We start from the raw sequence: 13019 nt of genomic DNA on the forward strand, positions 1-13019 counted from the left end.
ATTGTTTTCCACAGACACACAAAGCTGACAGCTCCAGGCAGCTTCCGCAACCAAGCAAAAACGTGAATAACATTTACCAAAAGAAAAGGCAAGAAGAAGAGAATAGCAAGAAAAAAAAATGGAAGCCTAAGTCCCCGCTTGAGAAAACGTTAACTCCTCGATTGAGTTAATGTGGAGACTGTAACAGTAAAGCGCATGAAATTTTGATGAAAGTTTGGAGGAACACTTGCTATTTATAGTTATGTTAAGCCGGTTGTGCTCTCATTAACGTGTAGGAATTATTCGTTCAAGGGAAATGTAATTCCTTGTTGGTTAGAAAGTCTTACATGGTAAAGAAATTTTTTTGAGACGACTACTCAAAAGGGAACCACGACAGGAGTTTGGTTGAGTTAAAGGAAAACTATTTTTCTTGATTCAACGTCAAAGAAAATTCTTACCATATTTGGCAGTCTTGTTTTTGTCTAACTTGGAATGGATTAACCTTGGTTATTACTTTATCAAGTCCATACTTCATAAGGAAAGATATGAAATCTCCTTCCTTTTGGAAGAAGTAAAATCAAAGTTAGAGAATATATCCACCTTGCTGCAGAGTGTCCGGTGTTATATTTTAACCAAATTACTAAACTTGGTTGAGAATGTTCTATTTAGAGACTCAAAATTTCACGGATACTTCAAGTCTTGTCTTCAAGACTTCATCATTGCCTATACCCTGACAAGCCTTGAAGTAGGGGACATTTGTAGACGGTTAAAATTTTATTAAATTTAAATCCATAAAAGATTTAAATTTTACCATAAATTAAATATATATTAGTCAAATAAATATCATGGCTAATATAAATGGGTGAATTATTTAAATATAATTAAATTAATTTAAATAAAGGTCCAATATATCATTTGACTAGCCCATTAGTTGGTCTTCTATCAAATGGGTCGGCCCATGAGCCTCAAGCCCAATGACCCGCTAGGTTTTTCTTGGAGGCTACTCCACCCCACATCCATATAAAGGGGTCACACGAGAAGGCTAAAAAAAATAATCAAGTAAGCAGAAGGAAAGGCTAAAGAAGCTCTGAAGAATAGCATCAAAGTCTCCATCCATATCTGCAATCATCATTTGTGGCCAAATTACAAAGTCGAACTCAAATAATAGGCGGGCGGCTTCATATCTTCTGTTCGTGATAACCCAACACCAAATCCTGGTTCATGACGACCTTCAAATTGTTCGTGACGTACTACAAATCTGAAATTCGTCAAGTTTATGATCAAGCTCTCAAGCTCTTGAACCATCATCCGTGAGGAGAATAATCAGAGGACTACATCTCATTAGATTTAGAGATATTTTAGAGATTGTAACCCCATCACTTGAAATCGAATATAATATTAGTCGCTATATTTCTTGTCTTGATTATTATTTTTCAGGAGCGAAATTTAGTTGCTACAACAACCATAATGAGGAGAAGTAAATCGGAGGTTAACTACATGATAGAGAAGAGTAGTGGGAGTAACGTCTTTAGGAGTTATAGATATCCACTACCATAATATCTATTACATAACACTCTCGTTAAAACCTTACCAGGAAAAAACTCTGTTGGAAAAAAAATCCTAGTGAAGGAAAAAGAGTATACAATCTTGTAATACGCATTGTTTGCTGCCTCATTAAATACTTTGCCAGAAAAATCCAATGGGAAAAAACCTTGACTAAAGAAAAAATGAATACAACGCGTATTTGCCGCCCCCTGATGAAAACATCACTTTATTTATTGAAGATGATGCATTCTAATTTTGTATCTCAACTTGTCACGTGTTTATGTTGATAATGCTTCATTGAATAGATCCACCAAATTATAAGCAAACGAGTTTGTTGAACATCTATTTCACCATTCTGTTGAAGATTGTGTCTGATAAAGAACTTTGGTGATATGTGATTTATTCTATCTCCTCCAATATATTTTTCTTTCAATTGAGATAAGTAAGCAACATTATCTTCAATATTATTAAAATCTTCTTTCCAAAGAAAATTAACACATCTCCTTTATATGAAAATAGATTATTTGAAGAACGAACTTCAGGAGATGCATGCATTTGCATAAACAACAAAATCTTGACAATATTTTTATTAGGATAAACAAATCTTTATCAATGATTTCCCTTTTCAATATAATATTAATCGTATTCTAGTATCTACATAAAGAAGTAAATTTAAATATGCTATTTAGCTTTGAGTTAGCAAATGCGCCTAGCAATATTTGCAAATAAATTATTTCTTACACTTCAAGGTAATATTTTCTTATACGAAGATCCAGATAATTCATTTCATGTATAACATTCCCGTTGACCATTTTCTCCCCATTACGTTAGGATCACCAACACATATCCTCAACCTTCTTTAGATACCCATCTTTGTGCGTTGTAGTGGAACAATTAAATCATATCTTATATTTAAATCTATATCTTTAGATGGATATTATTTATTTCTTGACCTTGAATCAATTGTGATAGGGAGAATTTGTGATAGAAAGATAGGGAACAAGAGAAGCAAGATACGACATTCATTGGAACAAAAGAGAGCAACAAAAAATAACTTAAGTAAAGATCTGGTTCCAAACTGTTGGGGTCGTTGCTCCGGATCTTGTTCTTCCGGTGTGAAACCAGCTGGTTCCGTAGTTTTAGAATTCTGCTAATCCCAATACTCCATCTCCATCATTGCATATAGAAATATAGAAGGTAAAGAGGAAAAGGCATGACCAGAAGAATAATTTGTTATTTTGATGCGTACAAACACTGCTACATATTAAATATCATCACATACCAAATTTTTGGGTGTATTGATTTAGCTATAATCGGAGGTATATAACTTTTGCTAAACCAACCAACATCATCAAGATAAACCATCATAATTTTACCCTATGGAACTATGCTCTAATAATTTGAGCGAGCAACCTTGCAAAAGCCAAATTGTAAGTTAATTATATATGTACGTGTGACCATATCATAAATATATCTATTAAAATTATATAATCGTAAACGGTCCACATACCAGGTTACTGACCCCCCTTCCCCTCCCCCCTCACACACACACACACACACACACACACACACACACACACACACACACACACACACACACACACACACATATATATATATATAACCTTTTATTCGTTTCAGAAATCAAGGAATTTAATCCCAACCTTAGCTGGTATATCATGGGAATAAACAACACAAGAGAATTCTCGAAGAATCTCCTAATTCTTCGATATATGCCACTATGAATTCTCAGTCAATTTTTCGCATCATAATTGAACCAGAATGGCTAACAGGTCATGCTAACTGATATTTGTTTCAGTAAACCTCTAACTTATCGTGGCATAGTTATAAATTACTGCATTTTAATTACTTTGATTTAGTTAGTAAACATTCAAATCGTTATTTACTATTTCTGAAGGTTGATTACTTGAATTCGTGCGAAACTAGTGGTTGTAATTAGTAGGTTAATTTCCTGTGGGATTCGACTCAGAACTTGTAAATCGGATTATATTTGAACGACCGCTAGACCTCTTAGGAGGCATAGTTGGGCGTGATCAACCATCCAAACTTGGGCAGCATTCATACAACCAAACCTGTAAAGCCAACGGAAAGCCGTCGAGTCTATAAAAAGAAGGTTTATCTTGAAACTTGTTGAAACATAAGCAGATTGTAGCGTTATAAACATCTATACCCCAGGGATAATTATTAAAATTACCGCACTCAACCAAGTAAATGTAAGACCATGAAACAACCTTTGTTTTAAGCAGAGAAAGTAAGAAGTTGTTCACAAAATAAAGAACTACTATCTTCAACGCATCATCATTTGTCTCCCATTTCTTCTTCATAAAGCAGTTTACTAGTTGGGTTAATGTCACAGATTCCGTCCCAAAATATTTTGAAATCAACCTATTCTCTGGTACGCTCTCTGTACTTGTATCACCCTTACATTTCAGCCCAGTAACGAGTGCAAATTCACCTAAACCAAAGCGCAACCTAGAATCACTAACTACAAAATGCATCTCATTTTTCACCTCATGATGTACTTCTCTAATAAGTACATGGTGCATAACACAAATCTGCACAATAACTGGTGGCAGATCCAAAAAATATCCAAAGCATGTTTTCTTAAACATCCGAAGTTGCGTCTTTGTTAAATTCTCTTTCAACAGACAAATGACATTGCAGTTGGTATCCCAATCTACCTTTGGTTTATAAGCTATGTCCATAGGCACAAGGAATTCCCAACACTGCAAAACATGTTCATATGTCAGAAATAGAATTCACTTAAAAATGCAACTAAAACAACCAAAAATGTTACAACTACCATATGATATCAACATGGCATATAACTATACCAGCAGGGTATACAGTTCTACTGACTAATTCCCGGCAACTATAAATGACGATACTACTATTACATAACAGATAGGCATAAAGAGAAAAATTAAAAAGGTATGCAGCTATAAGGTATTTTCAAGATATTGTACGATACTACTATTATTAAAGGAAAAATAAATAGTGTACCAATTAATGCAGCCAACACAGCTAAAAAAGGATCCAAAAGCATATGATACCAATATAGTATATAGTTATACTAACAGTGTATATAGTTGTACGGGGTTGTTCCAACAATTACCTATAACTATAAAAATTATTACATAACACACATACTCTATGTCCATAGGCACAAGGGAATCTCAATAATGCAAAACATGATCATATGAATAATTTTAAAAATAAAATTCACTTAAAAATGCAGCTAAAACAACCAAAAAATATTACAACTACCATATGATACCAATATGGCATATAATATACCAACAGGTTATACAGCTCTACTAGTTAATTCCCGTCAACTATATATGACTATTCTATTATTACATAAAACACATGCATAAAGAGAAAAATCAAAAAATAGTGTACCACATATTAATATAATAAAGTATTTTAAGATATAGAATTATACTACTATTATTAAAGAAAAATCAGATAGTGTACCAATTAAAGGAAGTTAATACAGCCAAAAAGGTATGATAACAATATAGTATATAGCTATAGTTGTATGGGATCGTTCCCGCAAATGAGGTTCCAACAAACATATGATACCAATTTAATATATAGCTACCAACAGGGTATACAATTGTACGGGGTCGTTTCCGGTTCCCACAACTGACTATAACTATAATATAATACAAAAGCATACCAGGAAATCAAAAAATAACAATGTACTATATGTTCAAAATCACCGATCCTAATTTTAAGAAAATTACCTTCTTGGGTGCGACACTAATTTTTTTCTTCTTTACTTGAGAACCATCGCTACAATCAACATCGACTGGTTGAGTCTCTGTGTCAGGCACGGATTCACGTCGGCTTCCCCCTAACTCAGAATCCTCAACAACTTTAGCTTTTCCCTTATCATTCACCGCACCTGCTATGACTGGTTCGGAATTTGTTTCGGGTAATGACTGGTAGGGACGCCATCGACTGATGAAGCATCAATATTGTTGCTTTTTCCATCCTCTAATTCTATATTTTCAGTTGTGTTTTTCAACAAGACTACTGCTAGGGTTAGGACTAAACATAGACGGGGAATCAAAAAATAATGAAAAACTAGGACCGAACATGACTGAGGCAACGGATTTAGCAGCTACTTGGGTTGAAGAATGATGTTGTGCACGGCGCCACCATCTACTCGCATAATGCTTCCGACCCATAGTGAAAACAACAATCCACAGACATTGATTCACAAAAGTACAAAGAAAAATACAAAAATTCTATGATTTTAAAAACCCACTTTCACTAAAATGTACTTTCACATCCAAAAATTTTGCCCAGAAATTACTATTAGACGAAGAGATTGAACGAAATCTGAAGAAAAAATTCAAAAGTCGAATCACTAAATCCTGGGTGAAATATGGTTTCTCATGGTTTGGCTATGGAGATTTTGAAACTAACTCTGTAGCGTTAAAGGGTGAAGATAAATTAAATAAGGCATTAAATGACGGTGGGTATGGAAATCCGCTAATTGCGTGGGCTGCTGGGTGAAATAGCTTGGGCTGGCTATGGAAATCCGCTAATGGGTGGGCCGCATGGGTAGAAAAAGTAAGAGAAGTTTTCAAAAATCACTATGTTTTAGTGGTTATTAGCTAGTTGTAGCTATCATTTACTATATTACTTTCTATAGCTATGTTTTCAGGATTTTTAGGGTGTATTCGATGTATTTAAGCTATTGTATTCATGAATACAGTAGCATTTCTAGGCATGAAACAGGGGATTACAGCTAGACAGATTTTTGTATTCGACTATATTTACGATATGTATTTGTGAATACAGTAACGTAAATAGCGCAATTCATGGTCTATTCAGCTATTTTTAAACGGAAAGTGAATCAATTAACATAATAGACTCCTAATATAACTCAACAAACTCAATTATAACACATAAAATTTGTATTTCCAGTTGTGAAAAATATTCTCAACCGAAAAACACCCCAAAAACATAGCAATCTTCAGAGAAAATATGCTGAATATTTTTCCCAGCCGATAAATACAACAAAAACAAAGCAATTTGAATACATATATACATCTGAATACATAAATTATATTAATCAAAAAAAATATATGAATACATTCATGGAATACAACGAGACAGTGAATAAAATGAAATACATGGAATACAAAAAAGATAATGAATACAATGAAATACATGGAAATACAGCGAGATACATTAAAATACATTGAAATATATTAACAGAAAAATTCAAGTTGCTCATCCCTAAACTCCGTCGTCTTTATTCAAGAACAACCCTAATATCGTCTCAGCGGATGGAAATAACAATTCCCTCGGAATAGGAACCTCAATTTTCACTTTCTTCTTATCCACCACATCGTCCTCGCCGTCTTTCGGAGTTGTTTCTTACCCAACAGTAATTGATGAAGTTTTTGCTCAACAATATTGGAATCATACCTCTGCTTTTCAACCTCCTCTGCCACATTATTCAGTGGATATGGTCTTATTACCGTCAGTTGTAGTAGACAACTGTTAGGACCTGACTCTTTGTCATCGGGCGTGGCACGGTTGTGGCAAGGATTTGGGCGTGATGGCCTTGTCATTGGCCTATGTGCGGGCAAAACGATCATGCGGGCGACGGACAAGACATTGTCATTGAGGGCTGTTGTGGGCAAGTATTGGCCGAGGCCTTGGGACAGGCAAGGCGTGCTTGGCAAAGGCTTGACAAAGCTGCGTGGGCAATATTAGGGCGGCATGGCACGGCATGCGCGCCAAAATCAGTGGCATGACACTTTGGGTTGTGGCAGCTAAGTGCGGGCTAAGCTAAGGCAAAACGGAAATGCGGGATGATGGCAAAGGCTTTCAATAGCTAAGGCAAGGCTATGTGAAGGAAAATACAAGCAATGGCACGAGGGAAATGAAGGTTGACATGGACAAGGTAGAAACTAGGCCAAGGCAGTGCGCGGGCGGCAGCGGCGTCGGGCGTGTGCGGCAAAATCATGGCAGCAGGTTGCGGGCAAGACATTGGCGCGGAGCAATGTCAAATTGAGCTAAGGCTTGGCACAAAGCAATCCTTGGGCGTGATTCAGCTGGCCAAGTGAAGATGGCACATGCAATGCACATGAAAAGCAGTTTTGGCGGTTACCTTGTCATAATCTCTTTGTCCCATGACTGATTATGCTTGTATCCATTATCCATTTCGTGTATATCATGTCCTAAGTAGTTGGGGATGTCAACTACATGTTAGAATCAGATTTAGACTTAGCCCGACAAGTGGCAAAAGCTGTAGACGACAAGTGTCATTGTGTTGTCAAGTCTAAGGGCTGCCTATATTCTATAAATAGGGCCTTTGGACTTAGTCAGATATATGTGGGTAATTTCGTGTGAAATTATAAGTGAGAAACAAGAGTGAAACGTGAGGGTTTCAAAGTGTTTCAAAGGGGACTAAGGCTAGGCTTGGGCAGGTCTTAGTATTGGCCAAGAACGACTTGTGTTCTTTGTCAAAAGCGGGCTGTGAACGACTTGTGTTCATAGCGAAGTGAGGGTTCCTTTGTATATTTTCGAAATTAATACAAGGGTTGGGAATTTTTCCGTATTGGCTTTGTGTTCTTACTGATTTTACAATTTGCTGCCTAAAATTTTATTAAGGCCAAACTTGCTGAAATTTGGCTAAGTGCTAAGGAAGGCTGAGTCAAGTGCGGAACTTGACTGCCGCGCGGGTGTGACTTTGGACTGACCAAAAATGCCCCCGTGACAACTGGTATCAGAGCGGAGCAGGTGCGTGGCAATGGCAAGATGACCGGTGGCAGATTTCGTGGTGCTATTTGAGAACATGGCTGGTGGCACAAATGCTGAACTGCGTCAAAGGGTTGAGCAGTTGGAAGCACTGGTTGGGCAGGCTCATGAAATAGGTGGCGATTCTTCTGTTCTTGCTAGAATTTGGAGGCAGATTTTGCGGCGAGGCATGAAACTACGCTAGCAGAAATGGCCTTGGTACGCCAAGAGAAGAAAGAACTACGCGAGGAGGTTGCTGAACTTCGAAGGGCATTGCAAAATTCTGCCCCTAGAAGTGATGAACGCACTAAGTTGAGGATTCCGGAGCCAAAGGCTTATGGTGGTGCTAGAAGTGCCAAAGAATTGGAAAATTTCTTGTGGGATATGGAGCAGTATTTCCAAGTTGCTCGTGTGCCGGATGATGAAAAGGTGGTGATCACACCAATGTACTTGACTGATGATGCAAAGTGTGGTGGCGTACACGAGTTGCGGATGGGGAAAGTGCTGGACTGCCCAAGATTGAGACTTGGGAGATGCTGATGAAGGAATTAAAATCCCAATTCCTTCCAACTAACTCGCCGTGGGTTACACGAGATGGACTGCGTCGCTTGAAACAAAGTGCCACGGTGAGGGAGTATGTCAAGGAATTTTCGTCCTTGATGCTGAATGTAAGTAATATGGCAGAGGAAGACAAGCTGCATTACTTTATGAGTGGATTGAAGGGCTGGGCGCGATTGGAGTTGAGAAGGCAGAATGTTCAAAGCCTCTCTACTGCCATTGCAGCGGCAGATGCGTTGGCGGACCTAAACATAGGTGATGACCCTGCTGAAACTTCGCATTCAAAATCCGACGTAAGGAAAGACAAGGCAAGGGAATGGAAGAAAAGCGGGAAGGGCCAAGCTACCGAAGATGAGGGACTTGTCAAGAAAGTGAGACAGGAAATTCACAATGGCAAGGAAAGGAGCGGCAAGTTCAAAGGCTGCTTTACTTGTGGTGGACAAAGAAGGACTGTCCGGTGCAGGCTAGGGTGAATGCAATGCTAGCTGCGGAAAAACAGGAACAAGTGGCGGAGGCAAATGCTATAGTGGTAGATGTGAATGGAGCACCCGGGGCGTTGTATGTCAACAACCCCTTGGGGTTGATTAATTGAGTTGGCTCGACGAGGACGTCGATTTCAAAGGGTGTGGGTGGTTTGCTAGACCCTAACGCTTTGTCATCGGGCGTGGCACGGTTGTGGCAAGGATTTGGGCGTGATGGCCTTATCATTAGCCTATGTGCGGGCAAACGAAAATGCGGGCGACGGACAAGACATTGTCATTGAGGGTTGTTGTGGGCAAGTATTGGCCAAGGCCTTGGGACAGGCAAGGCGCGCTTGGCAAAGGCTTGACAAGGCTGCGTGGGCAAAGATTGGGCGGCATGGCACGGCATGCGCGCCAAAATCAGTGGCACAACACTTTGGGTTGTGGCAGCTAAGTGCGGGCTAAGCTAAGGCAAGGCGGAAATGCGGGATGATGGCAATGGCTTTCAATAGCTAAGGCAGGGCTATGTGAAGGAAAATACAAGCAATGGCACGAGGGAAATGAAGGTTGACATGGACAAGGCAGAAACTAGACCAGGGCGGTGCGCGCGACGCCGGGCGTGTGCGACAAAATCATGGCAGCAGGTTGCGGGCAAGGCATTGGCGCGGAGCAATGTCAAATTGAGCTAAGGCTTGGCACAAAGCAAGCCTTGGGCGTGATTCAGCTGGCCAAGTGAAGATGGCACATGCAATGCACATGAAAAACAGTTTTGGCGGTTACCTTGTCATAACCTCTTTGTCCCATGACTGATTATGCTTGTATCCACTATCCATTTCGTGTATATCATGTCCTAAGTAGTTGGGGATGTCAACTACATGTTAGGATCAGATTTAGACTTATCCCGACAAGTGGCAAAAGCTGTAGACGACAAGTGTCCTTGTGCTGTCAAGTCTAAGGGCTGCCTATATTCTATAAATAGGGCCTTTGGACTTAGTCAGATTTATGTGGGTAATTTCGTATGAAATTATAAGTGGGAAACAAGAGTGAAACGTGAGGGTTTCAAAGTGTTTCAAAGGGGACTAAGACTAGGCTTGGGCAGGTCTTAGTGTTGGCCAAGAACGACTTGTGTTCTTTGTCAAAAGTGGGCTGTGAACGACTTGTGTTCATAGCGAAGTAAGGGTTCCTTTGTATATTTTCGAAATTAATACAAAGGTTGGGAATTTTCCCGTATTGGCTTTGTGTTCTTACTGATTTTACGATTTGCTGCCTAAAATTTTATTAAGGCCAAACTTGCTGAGTTTTGGCTAAGGGCTAAGGAAGGCTGAGTCAAGTGCAGAACTTGACTGTCGCGCGGGTGTGACTTTGGTCTGACCAAAAACGCCCCCGTGACAACAGCCATGGTCGATACAGGCTAATTTGGAGGTTATTGATAACTATGTCACTAATGATCCGAGAGAGAAGGAGAATAGATATGGGATAGGTATGAGAAATTTAAGGGGATAGGAGAAATTTGAGTGGAGAGAGAAAAATAATACAAAGCTTATTTTATGGCTTTAGGGTAGGATGTGACCATAAATAGATATTGGGCTACAAAAATTCAAAAGGTAACTATGGAATATAATTTTTTAAAAGGGTATTTATTTAAAATAAATAAGGTATCAACCTTTGCTATAGGAGGTAACTAATCCAAAAAGTAAATAATTTGGACCTATATATTAAAAAGTAAATAATTTGGGCTTAATAGGTATAAAGTGTAATTTTCTCTATTTAAATCCCGTCTGTCAAGATATTACACAGATGTTGCTTTCAAAAATTCTATTAAAAGAAATATCAGTGCCGACACTACACACACACAAAAAAAATATCGGTGCCCCACACTCCCACATGATTTTGCACTCTTACTTAGAAATTATTATTACCATAGATGTCTTAAATATATCAACTTTGGAACTAATTTTATTCCAAAGCCTATTATCATATAAGCTATATAGTACAACACACAAAAATTTTAAACTTTTCTTAATAATTATTTACTGAACTTTCTATTTTTATTAGTTGTGTGGAAAAAAAATTGTGTAAAAAGATATGGGATGGAGGGGTGGGAGTAAAACTTGTGCCAACTGCCAATAATCATAACAAAGAAGAGAAAACTGAAAAGCCTACGAATTAAGAACCGTCCACAGGGCGGCAAAGATTCCATAAGCATTCTAGTTTTCCCACTATTTTAAAATCCAGATCACACCCTATTAATCTACTTTAATAGTCATTATTAGTCAATTTTATACACACGAAAAAAAATAGTTTATGAATAAGAAAAGTACTAATTTCAATTCTTTAACAAAATGTTGCACTTTCACCACTAATAAAGAAAGAGAGAAGGAAGAAAGCTTGGCTGGAAAGGCTAAGAAGGGGACCCACCATGCCAACCTTTTATTCCCATGAATTGGACACTTCAGAAAAGTTTCAACTCCAAAAGGGCTCACAAATCTCCATCCCCACCGCCCTAAATGAAAGGAAATAGATTTCCCATTCATAATCTTTAGCCTCCCCCATATGACTAGTCAGTCCAAAAGATTGGTGGGATTGTGAGCAACTTGAACAAGGCAAAATGTAAGGGACCCCCAACCGTTTGAGTTTTTCTTTTACATTGTCGTCAGGTCATGTAAAAAAGATAACTACGAGTAATTATTCATAACAAGTGAAATTAGTAGCCTAAAGCAAGATAAGTGTTGCAACATGTTAAAAAATTTTAGAATGTCAAATTATGTAAGTTAAATCCAGTTAGTTTCCAGGTGTTCCACTGGCAGCTAGCTATTTTTCTAACTTCTGTACATCTCTTTCTACAACTACAATCCCCATGCTGGTCCTTTTTGCCTTTCAGTATGACCCATGACTGGCATTTCAAGAATTCCCCATTTCAACTCCTTTCCTATTCTAAAAGCCAAAATCACTGCAAAAATTCTGGAAGCCAGTGATGTAAAGCTGAAACTTTTGGAAAATCTTGAAATCAATAGTAGATCAAAATGGGAGAAGAAAATCAGAGTATGGTGAGCACAACATAAATTCTTAAAATATTATCAAGAATACTGGGAGAATCTTAAAAGTCTTTTAACATAGTAATACCTGCCTGCATCCTGGTGCTGAATTTGATAGAAACCCCAGCCTGAAAAAAAAAAAAGAGAAGAGAACAGGTGAAAGTAGCTCAGTTAAGATGGGGGTAGCAAAGGCAGTAAGTGGGGCATTTTTCTGTAGCGAATTTAGATCTAATCATCTTTAACCCCCATTGATTTAAGAGAAAGTAAAGCCAACAATTATGCAAAAAGACACCACCTTCACTCACATATTAACTATACATTAATCAGACCTGGTCCAACCCACAACTCTTTGGTAATGCACAGCATCATGACAAACACCCTGGCTTTTCAGTGCATAGCACAAGTTATAGATAGAGAATAAAATCTTTAAATAAAAACTATGATCTATTTTATTAAGGTATTTGAAAATGATTTTGCCTGTAAATTTAAGCAATGTATTTGTACAAATAGCCAACCCAAAAGTAGCAGAAGTTTCTGTATCTCAAAGCTGTACAGGTGCCAAGTCAGCATCCTATGTGGACTTGGTAGAATAAAAGGTGACATGATGTGGGGGAGGGGTGGTGGTGAGGGGTGACTGCTCTGCCTTTTGCTTTTG

The 13019-nt window shown here is 38.2% G+C and overlaps 1 long non-coding RNA gene across 2 annotated transcripts; it reads right to left on the reverse strand.

Moving 5' to 3' along the window:
* Positions 1-12056: 12056 nt before the first annotated feature.
* Positions 12057-12904, reverse strand: LOC109239842. 2 transcript variants are annotated; one of them, XR_002069971.1, is made up of 2 exons: positions 12694-12904; positions 12057-12492 (listed from the first exon to the last, which is right to left on the reverse strand). It is a non-coding gene; the product is annotated as an uncharacterized LOC109239842 (long non-coding RNA). The 2 variants fall into 2 exon arrangements; XR_002069970.1 differs by having other exon boundaries at positions 12670-12904.
* Between the last annotated feature and the right edge of the window lie 115 nt (positions 12905-13019).

This window comes from Nicotiana attenuata, unplaced genomic scaffold (genome assembly GCF_001879085.1).
Source record: "Nicotiana attenuata strain UT unplaced genomic scaffold, NIATTr2, whole genome shotgun sequence".
NCBI classification, from domain to species: Eukaryota; Viridiplantae; Streptophyta; class Magnoliopsida; order Solanales; family Solanaceae; genus Nicotiana; species Nicotiana attenuata.